Below are 16,376 nucleotides of genomic sequence, written 5' to 3' on the forward strand. Positions count from 1 at the left end.
CAAAAGATTATGATCAGGTTTTTAAAGTGATGACTGGCTCAATACCAGGAAGATAATGCCCCTCAGCCGCGCTAGACATTGGGACTTTCCCCTCCCATCTTTCCTCTGCACCAGGACGGCAGTGATGGCAGCGACTGGCAACCTCCAGACTCAGTTAGAAAATGCCCCCAGTTGATGGACCCTGAGGAAGGACCCTATAGAATGCTATTTTCCTTGCCTGCTTAACTGCTTCCCACACTAATCTTGCCTCTATCAAAAATGCTTGCAAAACCACAAGTTTCCTGCCGACTGTTTGGCAGCACTAGGTATCATTTCACCTTTACGGCAAGTCAAACAATGCATTCTAAACCACGCTAGCCACAGTGAGGCTCTTCCTCACAAACACCCTAGCTTGACCTGCCTCGATGCCACTCAGGGACCTCTTGGTGCTGTGTTTGCTGTTCAGTGTACTAGATTACAGCTTTGCTTTCAACCCACTACATCCATGATAGACCCTGCTCTCTTCATTGTTTCCACAACCAGCACCTCCTCCCCACCCGAAAATGCCATCTCCACTCCTTTCCACATCTTATCTATAAGGCCCTCCCCTTTGAATATCACAACACTGCCCTACACCACAACCAAGGGGGCCACGTCCTACGGGACAAATAGACTCATCCACACCTCCGAGGGAGCAGCCCAGGCCTTACAAGTAAAATGATGTTGGATCTGTCAGCATGCAGGGTCAGACCTATAGCCCCACGTCACCATCTATCCCTCAGCTCTTCCTAGTGACCAGCCCCTTGTACCAATTCTTTCCAAAAGATGATGAGCCTCATTTAAGATGGACCAACCCCTAATCTAGACCCCAAACAGGGCACCCTGTAGGTAAGCATCAAAATAATCCCCTTTGGCAACTCTTCCTAAAGGCTACCAATTATACTTAAACACAAGGGCTGGAGCTCACCCTGTATACTCATTGCCCCTTAGTGATGAATAATGCCTCATTTGGATTCTACTGTGGACCTGACTTAAGGGACCAGGAACAGGTCCACTTGACCCTGTCCAGTCTGCATGCTCTCCATGGAGATGACCCTATTATTGCAACATTGTTACCTTTAATATTCCAGCCACCTTTACCCTCATAGCATCTCTCTGCTTGAGACATCCCGCCCCAGTATCAAAAGAGCCATTCTTGTCCCTATCCTGTGACACTGGCTATCATCCCTGGTCTGGTAGGCACAGTAACCGGTGCTGCTGCCCTAACCCAATGAGATCAAATAATAAAAGCAACTCAGCAGTGGTCAGCCACGCTAACCAACAGCATGCAGGTAGTACACCATATTCTGAGCCTAATACAACAGCATGACTCACTGTACAAATGGTGATGGATAATCCACTGGCATTACATGTTCTATTGTATGAATGGAGTAGAATCTGTTCTGTGCAGGATACATCTTGCTGCTTATACAGTAACAACTCAGGACAGGTATAGGCCAACCTCCAGAAGATGTCTCAAGATATATAGGTCATGCATAATATAACACAAATATTTCAACAAATTCCCATACTCCCTAAGGTCCCTTGGGGTTAGTGGCTAAGAACTGGATTCCAAACAGTAGTGAGTCTAGTCATCACGGGCTTCATCATTCTTGACTTGGTTAAATGTGTTTGATAATGGCTTCAGAAAACGATACCTACATCCTTTAACATATCTGCTACACAAGTGATTGCTATTCCTGATGCCAAGTCACCACAGGATAGCTGGTTGAGTTTAGCTAAGCTACTAGATGGTACTGCTGCCCTTGGCATCAATTTTGTTTGGCCAAGTGGCCTGCAGGGACTTTGAACTGACACTAGCTCCTTCGTGCAAGCACATGCCATTGAGAGCAGCTCTCAGAATCAAGCAAATATAAATCCTTATACGGCTTCCCCCAAAGCCTTTGTGATCCACAGTCCCTCCTGCCTCCCAGCCCTTTCCCCTTATGTGCCCCTTAGACAACACTCCCGTAGGGCTTACCAAAACCCTACTCTTTTGGTTCAAATTGATCCATCTGGCCTTAGCCTGGGAACCCCAAAGCACTCTACCCACGGATCCTAATAAAGACAGAAGCCTCACTCTGTTTGCACTCTGCCTTGACCTCCCCTTTGGCCGCTTGAGGTGTGCCACATACTTCCTCCAGGCCCTGTGAGTAACAAACATCTCCATTTCAGCCCGTCTTGTGATCTCTTGTTGAACCATGGCACACCATCTGGCACCCTGGGCTCCGCTTAATAAATATTCATTTAGCCAATTCGTAACAGAGGGCTTGCATTTACTGTGCCTGTCTCTATTTCCAGTGCCATTTCTTCACACCACAGTACCTTCTTTCTCACAATTTTTAAATCTCATAGAGAGGTTTTCATTTCTTGCATTAGAGTAGTGTTTATTTCTGATTACTTTTATTTAGTCTATCATAGTCTGTCATAAATACAGGCTATTTAAAAGGGAGAAACACAGTTGTCCTTTTGTGATATTTAGAGGCTGAGTTGATCCAGAGAAAAATATTAAAGCTTTCAAATTTGTCAAAGATATTTTTTAAAAGTCCAAAGCATCAGGAAAGTTGTGATTACTCATCTGTTCCTTTCAGACATCCTGAAGATCAATACTTATTCCAGGTGCTGGTGATCATGTGGGTATCTGCATCAATCACCGAGATGGTTACATGGAGCAAATCAAACACGTGGGAGCGATTTCATTTTCCTGTGATTTAGAGTGAATTATGATGCATGTCAATTACCCCGTCCATGCCAAAAGCTGCCGTTACGAGCACAAGTCATCTTTTAATATTATTAAGTGTAGTTTTAAATCTTTAACATTAAATCCTGAAATGTTCAGATGAACCTTGGTTAATAACCCAGAGGTAACTATGACAGTAACTAAAATAAAATATTTTGTCCAAAGTCAGAAAGAAGCCAGTGACGGAAAAAAGAAATAAAAAATCCTGATACACATTCTCAAATATTATTTACAGGTATATAGAAATGTTTACTAAAAATATCTAAGGGTCTTGCATGCTAAATATCAAAATAATACTATCTATGACATACAGGAGGGAGAGAGAGAGAAATTGTGGTGAAATTATATTCATTTACACATTATCTGGACAATTTTTATTTTGAGTGCTAGCCTCATTCTTTAATAGAGTTATTCTGAACAATTTTCCTCCAGATACCCATAAGATGGATGGCATCCATACATTCATAGGGGGCACATATTCATAGTAGGGTTTACCCAGTCCTGATGGCTTAACCTCAGTGGTTAAGATTCAGCGCTCTCACAGCAGCAGCCTGGGTTTGTTTCTGGTCAGGGCCCCATACCACTGCGTGTCGGTTGTCACATTGTGGCAGCTGTGTGTTGCTGTGATGCTGAAAGCTATCCCACCAGTATTTCGAATACCAGCAGGGTCACCCACGCTGGACAGGTTTCAGCGGACCTTCTAGATGGACCCGGCCACCCACTTCCGACAAAATTGGCCATGAAAACTTTATGAATAGCAATGGAGCATTGCCCGATATAGTGCCAGCCTGTGAGGGTGTGGCACATATTGACCAAGCAGGGTTCCCCTCTGCTGTATACAGGGTTCTCCTCTACTCTACACAGGGTTGCTAGGAGTCAGAATCACTCGACTGTACTAACAACCATCTCAGGGTTATTTAAAAGTTTTGATCTTTCATATGTTCCTCAAAATAACATATGAGGGGCCCTGGCCAGTGGCTGGGTGGTTAAGTTCCGCATGCTCCACTTCAGCAGCCTGGCGTTCACCGGTTCGGATCCCAGGCGTGTACCTACACGCCCATCATCAAGTCATGCTGTGGCAGCATCCCACATACAAAAAATAGAGGAGTATTGGCATAGCTGTTAGCTCAGTGACAATCTTCTTTGTGCAAAAAGAGGAAGATTGGCAATAGATGTTAGCTCAAGACCAATCTTCCTCACCAAAAAAAAAAAAAAAAAATCAGAATAAAAGTGGGAGAGAAGGCAATATTCTTCTAAATAAAGATAGTATTCAATTTACTATAACAAAAATCCTTATAATTCTGTCATAGTCAAAGTGAAATTCCATTAGATGAATTTGAGAAATGTAATAATTTAAATGATCTGAATGTAATGCTAATGCCACAGTTTCTAATTTTTATTCCCATACTTTCTCTGCATATTTTTGAGATGTATGCTAGAGGAGGAAAATCACAGATCAGCAATGAATTTGCATGGATTAGGTTGTCAATCACAGAACATACAAAACTAGAGTGGAAGAAACACTAGAATACTAGAAATTACTCATCTGAGATGTTTGAAACAGAAAGAGCAGATGGCAGCAAATATACTACAACTCTGTGACAAGTACAGTCCCAGGAGCTCATGTTAGTATTACTACAAGAGACTGTGGAGAGGATTCTGGAGGTGTAGTACTGAAGGGAGAGGAAGGTACCCATTTGGATATGAGAGAGTAGCTCAAACGACAGTGAGAACACACTGTTAATTTAAAGTGCATCAGACTATTTGATATCTTTTCAGCTGCAGCATATTTATAACAAGCTACCTATTTAGCTTTCACAGTGTGAACATGCAGATCACAACAGTTTAAGGTTTACAGCTTTTCAAATGCTGTCATTGATTCTTATTTTTAGCACTTTTTCTCTCGCTTGGATCATTTGTATACAATTTGGAAAATCACACCCACACACGAGTTTTCCCTATTTTCCTCATCTCCAGAGGATACAGACTTTTAACTCGTATCTGCAAATGAAAGGACCAAAAATAATCGAGATGTTAAAAGAATGTAGGTGTAAGCTTTTCTATTTCTCACAAACAAGTTGCTGAGAACCTGGCATGTGTTTTCCCACATTGTAAAATGTAAATGCTTTTCATAAGGTTAAAAACAACAAGGATATCACACCATGCTTTTACATTTGTTGAAAATAAACTCCACGTCTTATCAAAGAAATGCTTTTTGAAGTTTTGAAGACCACAGCAACATCAAATTGAAACCAAGTGCTTTATTTAAACTGATCTCCATAAAAGAAGCTCACGCCGTAGCTTTTGGCTTTGAACATAGTATAACCAGAAAGGATGAATGAATCTCTTTTATCCTCTTTAAAATAATTTTCTTATCTCAAATTAATAATCTTGTTTTCTGGCTGGATTAACAGGAACAATGCCCAGGGAGCTCTGCCCGCCATGGGCTCTCCCCCGTAGCCAACGTCTCCCCTCCAGAGCCAGTAGACTGGCGCTGCTTAGGGGACAGTTCAGTCTTCAGCACGAGGCTTGAGGTAGAAGGAGAGAAAGCGTTCCATCTTCTCCTCTTCAACTCCACGCAAGGTACACACACATATATATATACACCAGTCACAAAAAGGAAATACTCATTGAATGAATAAACCAGACTTCCTTTTTCTCTCCTTATCTATCAGTCATAATATGCAACAATTCAGCATATTTTCACAAATGGGGAGGCGTGAGCCGGTGGAATGTGAAAAAAAGGAGAAAGAGGCACAAAAAAAGGGGTAAAGAAAAATGAAAGGTCAGATGAGAGAAAGGCCCTGAAAACCTGTGTTCCTATTACAAAGAAAACTTTGAAGGACTGATAGGATTTGCCAATTAAACTCCATTGGCGTGCTGTTTTAGGTTGGATCACTTACACATTTTAAAATTTCTTTTCTCTCTCTCTCTCTCTCTCTTTTTTTTTTTCCAATAAGATTAGCCCTGAGCTAACATCTGCCACCAATCCTCCTCTTTTTGTTGAGGAAGACTAACCTGGAGCTAACATCCATGCCTATCTTCCTCTACTTTATATGTGGGATGCCTGCCACAGCATGGCTTGGCAAGGCAGTGTGTAGGTCCACACCCAGGATCCTAACCAGTGAATCCTGGTCCGCCAAAGTGGAAAGTGTGAACCTAACTGCTGCACCACCAGGCTGGTCCCTTAAATTTCTTTTGTAATCATTGAAATATTCAGGTATATCCTCGAGATAATGTTGCTACAGTACAACATTAAAAATCATCCATTTCACCTATATTTTCAAGTGTTCTGACAAAAAGCTATATTTTATGTTACTACTTTGTTCTTTTCTGTCATTACTGTTGTTTAATCTCTGTTCTCATTCCAATAGCTTTATATTTGTATCATGTCTTTTTCTTGATTAAAATTTGCCAGAAAAGGGCCTAGTTTATTGATGTTTTCAGAGAAAATGGTTTTGGCTTAAGGATCAAATCTGAATTTTGTTCTATTTTCTTTTTTCTCCTTATTATTTCTTCTTACTTTTAACTTATTTTCTAACTTTTTAAGTTTATTTCTTTTTATCTAGCTCCTTATTTTCAATTCTTAGTTATTTTATTTGAATATTTTGGTTTTATTATGATAGGTATATTTGCATTTTAATTTTATCAAAATGTTTGCATTTTAATGATTACATATTAAACACTTAACAATGACAAGAACTTTTTGGTTTTCTGTATTTTTCCCACTCCAATTCTATAGTCTAGAAAAAGAATAACTTTTAATTTTTTCAGCAGTCTTCTCACATTTTTCTATGGAACTATCCTTATTTTTCAAATTGTACTAGCTAATATCTCATAAGCATAACTAGTTTTTCCTAGATGCTGATAATGTTGTAACAAACATATATAATAACATAGTAATATTATTGCAGATAACATAACCCAATAATGTATAATTCTGTTTTCTTTTTGTTTCCTGGAACCCTCTGTCATCCTATTTCAACCTGGACAATTTACCTTGTAGGATAGCTGAGAAGCTGGCACCTTGGAAGTTCTCATGAACTCTTTCCTATTTGGGAACTCGTATTCCGGGTTCCATTTCTTCCTCCTTCTAAGCCGGACTCTTGTTTTACGGGAGCACATCTGTCCACAGTTTCCTCAGAATGGGTAGGGCCACTCTCCCTGTTCTCAGTCTCAGGCTCTACCCCCATTTCCCATGATATGTGTGTACCGACACTTGAACTTATCAAGGAAATTGTGGGCAAATCTGGTTAATTTCTAACTGGCCCTCTCCTCACAGGCAACATAAGTTTCTATTTCCTCCATTCTGCTAAATAAACTAATATTCCTCCTTTGAATTTATATCTTTGAAAGAATATAGCATACTAATTTTCCAGATTAAAGGTCTCTCCAACTCCAGGCTTGGAAGCACCCTTGTGGGTATGATAACAACTAGAATTGTTTGATAGTTTTTGTTTACTTAGCTATAAGCTGATTCTAAAAGCAAAATGAGAAACTGGCCACCTCAGCAAAGTCCTTGAATGACGCTAACCCAGGTCTGAAGTGGGCATATCGTCAGAGAACAGATAAAGCTGTATAGTAAGCCAGTTTGTCTTTAATGCTCAGCTACTCATCAAACATTTCTTCCCATTTTTAATATCATTCTTATTTATCATGTGCTCTTAGTTCCTTCCAGGTTGGAGGGGGAGCATGACCATGCATAATAGTACCTTGCACAGTTGAAGTAGCTCTTCTTGCCCCAGAGTTATGGCTTCCTGTTTCCTATGCCCATATTCCCCAAAGGTAAAAATCAAATAACACAAAACAAATGACAAATAGAAGGAAAAAATTGCACATCCTCATTCATAACAGATTAGGTATGTTGTGCTCTGCTAACTAAGAAGAGGTGGATTTGTATGATAAATGAATTGCTTTTGATAATGTTAGATAATGAATTATCTTTTCTCAGAAAACAAAGAATTAACCTAGGTGAAAACTCCATACATATCAAGACAATAAGTCCATTACAGATATTAATAAACAAGTAAATATTTAATATATCAAATCATCAAATGAACATAAATGTTAACAATTTTTAAATGTAACTATTAATAATGAATATATTATATAAATCGTGCACCATCAATAAATAGCCCTAACAAAATTAATTTTTGTTTGTAAAGATTTTAGGAAAATTGGTGATTTAATTCAAAACTTTTTAATGCATTTGTACATTTAGATTTACAGCTCTCTCTTCTCAGACTCCTTCCTAAAGCAATGATCAGAAATAAAGACAAATATAAAGATTATTAGATATTCTTTGAGGCATTTCTTATAATTATGGCAGCCTAAACATGTAGTGAGAGGGCAAGAGTAAACATGGTAAATCTATAAAATGAAATATTATGTAGTCATCAATTATGTTTATGAATGTCAGTGAGTGAAAATAAGCAGTACACATCTGGATTTACAACTTCTAGCAAATTTATTCACATAAATAGATAATTTTCATTTTCTTCTTTAAATTGCCTGTATGTTATATCTTTCTCTAATGAATCTTACTGTGTTTCACAATAAAAATAACTTTTAAAAAGGGAGAAAAGAATAATAGGATAAATATAAAACTATTACTTTAAGGGGAATGGGTTGGTTGTTAAAAAATTACATTTCATATTTTATATACTGTATCTTTATTTTTTATGAACTTACTTTATTATTGTGATAAGAACACAACATAGTATCTACCCTCTTAACAAATTTTTAAGTGCACACTATCGTATCGTTAACTATAGGCAATATGTTGTACAGCACTTCTCTAGAACATATTCATTTTGTGCAACTGAAACTTTATACAGCCATGCAATGCATAATGACATTTCAGTTAAGGACAAACCACATATATGACAGTGGTCCCATAAACTTAGTACCATACAGCTTAGGTCTGTAGTCAGCTATATCATCTAGGTTTGAGTAAGTACCCTCTGATGTTCACCCAATGATGAAATTGCCTAATGATGCGTTTCTCAGAACATATCCCCATTGCTAAGTGATTCACCATACCTGCTGAATAGGAACTCCCCTTGTCCCTTCTTACCAGTCCCTGACAACCACCATTCTACTCTCCCTATGAGTTTGACTATTTTAGATACATAAGTGAAATTACGCAGTGTTTGTCCTTCTGTAACTGGCTTATTCCACTTAGTGTAATGTCCTTCAGGTTCATCCATGTTGTCACATACGGCTAGATATCCTTCTTTTTTATGTATGTGCTACATTTATTTTATTCATTCATCTGTTGATGGACATTTAGGTTGTTCCCAGATCTTGGCTATTGTGCACAATTCCTCAATGAACATGAAAGTGCATATATCTCTTTGAGATCCCAGTTTCAATTCTTTTGGCTACGTATTTATAAATGGATTGTTGGGTCATATGGTAATTTTATTTTAAACTTTTTGTGGAATGGCCATACTTCTTTCCATAGTGGCTTTTTTACCATTTACCATAGTACCATTTTTACCCTCCCAGCATCAGCATACAAGGGGCTCCAATTTCTTCATATCCTTGCCAACATTCATCGTTGTTGTTTTATAATAGCCATCCTGACAGGTGTGAGGTGATATTTCCTTGTGGTTTTGATTTTCACTTCCCTGCTGATTAGTGATATTGAGCATTTTTTTCATATACCTGTTAGCCATTTGTGTGTTTTCTTAGGATAAATGTCTATGTAAGTCCTTTGTCCATTTTTTCAATTAGGCTATTTGCTTATTTGTTGCTGAGTTGTAGGAGTTCTTAATATATTTTGGATTTTAATCCCTTATCAAATACATGATTTGAAAATATTTTCTCTTTCTGTAGGTTGCCTTTTCACTCTGTTGATTGTTTCCTTTGCTGTGCAGAAGCTTTTTAGTTTGAGGTAGCCCGACTTGTTTAATATTGCTTTTGTTGCTGTGCTTTTGGTGCAATATCCAAGAAATCATTGCCAAGCCCAATGTCGTGACATTTTACCCTGTTTCCTTCATGGAGTTTACAGTTCCAAATTATATATTTAAATCTTTAAACCACTTTAAGTTGATTTATGTGTATGTTGTAAGATAAGGGTTCAATTTCACTCTTTTGAATGTGGATATCCAGTCTTCTCAACGCCGTTTATTCAAAGACTGTTCTTTCCCCATTGCATATTTTTGGCACCCTTGTCTAAGATCAGTTGACCATATGCACAGGAGTTTATTTCTGGACTCTTTATTCTGTTCCATTTGACTATATGTTTGTTTTTATGTCAATACAATACTGTCGTGATTACTATAACTTGGTAATGTGTTTTGAAATAATGGAGTATCATGACGCCAGCTTGGTTCTTCTTTCTTAAGATGTCTTTGGATATTCAAGGTCTTTTGTGTTTTCCATACAAATTTTAGGATTCTTTTTTCTATTTCTGTAAAAAGTGCCATTGGAGTTTTGATAACAATCACACTGAATTTGTACATTGTTTTGGTTAGTATAGACATTTGAACAATAATAAATCTTCCAATCCATCAACATGAGATGTCTTTCCGTTTTTGTCTTCTTTAATTTTTTCCATTATTATTTGGTGGCTTTCAGAATACAAGTCTTTCAGCTCTTTGATTAAGTTCATTTCTAAATACTTTGTTCATTTCGATGATATTTTACATGGGACTGTTTTCTCAATTCCCTTTTCAGATTTTTTCTTGGTAGACCATGGAAATGCAACTGACTTTTTTGTTGATTTTGTATCCTGCAAATACTGAATTCATTTATTGGTTCTACTAGTCTCTTTGTGGAGTCTATGAATTTTTACTTTAAAATTATGTCGTCTGCAACAGAGATAAATTTACTTCTTACTTTCCAATTTTTATGCATTTTATTTCTTTTACTTGCCTAATTCCTCTAGCTAGGACTTTTAGTACTATGTTGAATAGACATGGTGAAAGTGGGCATCTTTGCCCTGTTCCTAATCTTAAAAGAAAAGCTTTCAATTTGTCACCATCAAGTATGATGGTAACTCTGGTCTTTTTAAATATGGCCTTTATTGTGTTGAGGGAAATTCCTTCTATACCTAATTTTTTGAGAGTTTTATTACAAAGGTATGTTGAATTTTGCTCAATGCCTCTTTTCTTTTGCATCTATTGTGATGATCATGTGAGTTTTAGCCTTTATTCTGCTAATGTGGTGTATCACATTAATTAATTTGTGTATGTTGAAACATCTCTATATCCCAGGGATAAATCTCACTTGGTCATGGTGTATGATCCTTTTAATGTGCTATTGAATTTGATTTGGTACTATTTTATGGAGCATTTTTGCAACTATGTTAATCAAGGATATTGGCTTATGGTCTTTTTTTCTTGTAGTGTCGTTGCCTAGCTTTGGCATCAGGTTATAATTCATCAGGGAAGCTGTCTGGTCCTGGGCTTTTGTTTGTTGGGAGGTTTTTGATTCTGATTCAATCTCCTTACTCATTATTAGTCTATTCTAATTTTCTATTTTTTCATGATTTAGTCTTGATAGGTTCTCTGTTTCTGGGAATTTACCCATTTTGTCTAGGCTATCTAGTTTGTTGGTCTATAGTTGTTCATACAGTCTCTTATGTTCTTTTTTATTTTTGTGGCATCCATTTTAATGTCCCTTATTTCATTTTTTATTTTGAGTCTTTTCTCTCTCTCTTTTTTGTCTAGCTAAGGCTTTGTCAATTTTTTCCCAAAAATCCAAGCCTTGATTTCATTGATATTTTTTTTCTATTTTTCTATATTTTTATTTCTGTCCTAATCTTTGTTATTTCCTTCTTTTCTACTATATTTGGACTCAATTTGTTCTTCTTTTTATAGCTTTATGGGGTGTAAAATTAGGTTTTTTTGTTTGAGATCTCTCTTCTTTTTTTTTTCTGAGAAAGACTGGCCCTGAGCTAACATCCATGCCCATCTTCCTCTACTTTATATGTGGGATGCCTACCACAGCATGGCTTGCCAAACGGTGCCATATGCGCACCTGAGATCTGAACTAGCAAACCCCGGGTCATCGAAGTGGAATGTGCAAACTTAACCGCTGCACCACTGGCCCAGCCCCTCTTGTTTTTTAATATAGATGTTTATTGCTATAAACTTCCTTCTTAGTACTGGTTTTGCTACATTCCATAAGTTTTGATATGCTGCGTTTTCATTTTCATTTGCCTTGAGATATTTTCTAATTTCCCTTTTGAGCTCTTCTTGACTCAATGGCTATTTAAGAGTATGTTGTTTTATTTCCACATATTTGTGAATTTTCCAGTTTTCCTTCTGTTATTGACTTCTAATTTCATTCCATTGTGGTCAGAAAAAATACTTGGCATGATTTCAATCTTCTTAAATTTCTTGAAATTTGTTTTGTGACCTAACCTGATCTATCTTGATGAATGTTTGATGTTTGAAAAGAATGTATATTCTGCTGCTGTTGGATGAAATGTTCTATACTTGTCTGTTAGGTCCATTTGGTCTATAATATTCAAGCCCACTGTTTCCTCATTGATTTTCTGTCTGGATGTTCTACCCATTATTGAAAGTGGGTACTGAAGTCTCCTATTGTTATTGTATTGCTGTCTATTTCTCTGTTTAGGTCTGTCAATGATTGCTTTATATTTTTAGGTGTTCTGATGCTGAGTGCATACATATTTAAAATTGTTACATCTTTCTGATGAATTGTCCATTTCATCATTATATAATGACTTTCATTGTCTCTTGTGATAGTTTTTAATTTAAAGTGCATTTTTTGTCTAAACATGGTTGTCTCTGCTCTCTTTTGGTTACTATTTTCACAGAATATATTCTTATGTCTCTTCACTTTCAACTTATGTGTGTCTTTTATTCTAAGGTGAGTCTTGTAGACAGCATTTAATTGGATCTTTGTTTTTATCCATTCAGCTACTCTACATCTTTTGATTAAAGAGTTTAATATGTTTACATTTAAAGTAATTATTTATAGGCAAGGAGATAGTATTGCCATTTTGTTAATTGTTTTATGTCCATTTTATGTTTTTTTTTACGTCTTTTCCTTTCTTACTGTCTTATTTTGTGATTTGTTCATTTATTGTAGTGATACGCTTTGATGCCTTTCTCTTTTTCTTTTATCTCTCTGCTATTTGTATTTGCTTTGTGGTTACCATGGGGCTTACATAAAACATCGTATAATGTAAGGCTATTTTAGTCTGATAACAACTTAACTTCAATTACATAAAAAACTCTACATTTTACTTCCCTTGTGTTACTTTATGTTATTGTTATCACAATTTACAGCTATTCAAATCATATACCTTTTAACATATTTTTTAGTTACACTTATTTTTCACACTTTTATCTTTTATACTAGAATCAAAGGTGTTTTACCCACCACCATTACAGTAATACAGCATTCTGTATTTCCCTAAATATATAGACAAATATATAAATATGTATTTCTTTCTTGTACTCCCATAATGTTTGTATTGATTCTCTTAATGTGTCCCATAAGTCCCTTAGACTTTCTACACTCTTTTTCATTCTTATTTCTTTTTGTTCCTCTGACTATAATAACTTCAAATGAATTGAGTTTAAGTTCACTGATTCTTTCTTCTGCTTGCTTGAATCTGCTGTTGAATCTTTCTAGTTAATTTTTCAGTTCAGTTATTGTAGTCTTCAGTTTCAAAATTTGTTTGGTTCTTCTTTATCTCTTTGTTGATAGTCTCATTTTTTTTTGCTGTATTGTGTTCTTGATTTCATTTGTCTATTTGTGTCTCTTTGTCTATTTGTTGTCTATTTGTGTTCTCTTGTAACACATTGAGCTTCAAGGCAATTATTTTGAATTGTTAGTCAGACAATTTATGGATATCCATTTCTTTAGGATCAGTTATTGGAGATTTTTTTCATTCTTCTGATTGTTTTCAAGATTTCATGATTCTTCATCTTTCTTGTAGTTTTATAATATGCGTGTGTTTGAAGAAATAACACCCTCTCCCAGTCTTTATGGACTGTCTTTGACTGGGAAAGTCCTTTACCAGCAAGCCTGGCTAAAGATTCTGGGCCTTCGTTCTTATTTGCTCCAGGTGTCCAGTTCTTTTCTTTTTTCTTTTTAAGTGTGTCATTGTTTTTTCCAGTGGCTCATAATCTCTTGCTCCCTCAGGTGACTGACCATGTCTGTTCTGTCATCACTCCACGTGAGTGGAAATAGAAACCAGCCCCTAGGGTAGTGCACTGAAACCACAGATATTAGGGGCATGCTGTGTTCTTCCCCTTCTCTCCTCAGGAAGAAGACTCAATTATTCACCTTTTTCCATATCCGAGAGCCATGTTGGCTGCCACTGTCCAAGTCATCTGGAGTATGCCAATTTTTTCAGCTCTTTATGTGAGGCAGGGAAGAAACCAACACCTCAGGGACCCCACTGAAATGCTAGGGACATTGGGGTCACACTTCACTCCTCCCTTCCTCATGGAGAAGAGGTCTCAGTTCTGCATCTTTTCTAAGTCTCACAGAGCAATGCAGGCCACAAGAATGTGTCCATTCCCCTAACTGCCCTGGCATTTGGAATATTCCAATTCTTTCAGCATTCTGTGTGAGGCAAGAAAGAAGTTCACACCTTAGGGATCTCACTGAAAGGTCAGGGAGATTGGATGTGGACCTCACACTCTTCCTCCTATACGAAGAAAGTGTCATGCTCTCTCTCAGTGCTGAGCTGTGCCAGCTTGTGGGAAAAGCTGATGCAGTGAAAGTGGAATTGCCCTCCTTACCCATTTCAATGCAGCTGATCTCAATTTTGTGTACGTATGAAGTACTATAAATTCTTAACTGGATTCTCGTTTTCTCATAAAGGCATTTTGTTACTTAAATCATTGTCAAGACAGTGTTTCCATGCAAGAACCAAGGCAAAGACCTTCTATTCTGGCATCTTGCTGCCGTCACTCTCTTCACTGATTTATTTATAATGAGAATGTGTTTATGTATTGCTTGTATAATTCATTTTTAAAATAAGAATATGTGCTATAGACTTTGCTAAAGTAATGTAAAATTTCTTTTTCACTTGCCTGAATCAAAAATATATTCTATTTGAGTATTTTTTTCATGTATGTGACACATATGGTGAATCTTAATATTTTGAGGCTAGGTTAAATATAATCAACCTATCTATGAAGGGTCATTTATTCTACTTTCAAAGACGCTTTCCTATGAATACTGAATATTCTATTAATTAAATGAATTTAATTCTCTGAAGTCTGGAGTAAAGCCAGAGATAGAAATAAATGAAATAAATGATTATATTAATCTTATATTTGGAATGATTCAAAAGACAAACCATGAATATAAAATGTGTAATCTCCATGGATCTCAAATTACTCTTAATAGAAAGAAGCAAGGACATGCATAGATAATTCAAGAAGATTATACAATTTCTAGAAAAAAACCATGTACTTAAAATTATTTTTGGTGAATATACTGGCATGTCTGATGAATTGATACTTCGTCGAATTTCAGAAGTTCCGAGGTCAGTGTTACGTACATAAAGGAGTTGAGCTATCTAACACCTGGCTTCATGTTCCTTGTTCATCTGTCGCCTCTAATCCACCGGATCCACTACCTCCTGAAGATCAGTCACGTTTCAAGCTGAAATTGCTCCATCTTTTAATCTCCAAACGGTTTATCTCATGTTCATTCCCAAACTCCTATCCTATTTTGAATCACTATTGCTGTCTTAAAGACATCCCACTGATCCCTATATTTGTTCTTATCCCTTCATATTCTCCTGTATACATTTCAGTTCCTAATAATTTTAGAATCAATGGATAATAACTTCAATTTATCTTTTGCCAAAACCCTGGAAACTCAACTTGATCCAGCCCTGGACAAGTCTGACTCTGTCTTCCCAATGCTTGCCTCTTGTTTGCTAAGTGGAGAAAATGACTCAAAAGGGAAGATTGATTAACTCTTAATACTTGGTAACTAATATTCACAGGTCCAAACTCTCAGCCTTGAAATTTACTATTTCTTACTCAACCCAGTAGACATCCTGAAGTGACTGTTCAAACATTCTTAACTTATCTCATGACTTTGAGCTTCTCACACTCCGTGCTTCTACCTCCATCTCATATGTTACAGAGACAATAGACTCTATGAAACAAAACTGCTTCAATTTTTAAAAAACATCAGATAAATTTCCTACATTTGCATTCATTTCTTTCTCTATTCCTCCTTTTTAAATAGAAGGATCCTCTGTCTCAATGACCAGAACTGTTGCTTGTGCTCCTTATACTCTGGATAAAACTCTTTCTCACTTTCTCAAGAAACTTATTCCAAACTTTGAACTTCTTCTTGTCTCCTGGATTTTCACTCTCAACATTTAAATATTATGTTTTTTTTTTTTAGAATCACGTTCCCTTTTTCAGAAGTCTCATTGTTGCTCTGAGCTATGAGTCTCCTTCTGTTAAATTCCTTTCTTTCTCCTCTCCTCAGCACCAAACATATAAATAGTTTACTCTTATCTTGATTTAGCCTCTGAATCTAATGACTAGTCATTTTCTAATGACTTCAAAAGGGATGCTGCTCCAAATAGTCTAATTGCAAATTCTGCTCCTGCTAAGGTTATAAAGAACTCTATGCCACTAATAGACATGTTTTG

This window comes from Equus caballus, chromosome 2, assembly GCF_041296265.1.
Source record: "Equus caballus isolate H_3958 breed thoroughbred chromosome 2, TB-T2T, whole genome shotgun sequence".
NCBI classification, from domain to species: domain Eukaryota; kingdom Metazoa; phylum Chordata; class Mammalia; order Perissodactyla; family Equidae; genus Equus; species Equus caballus.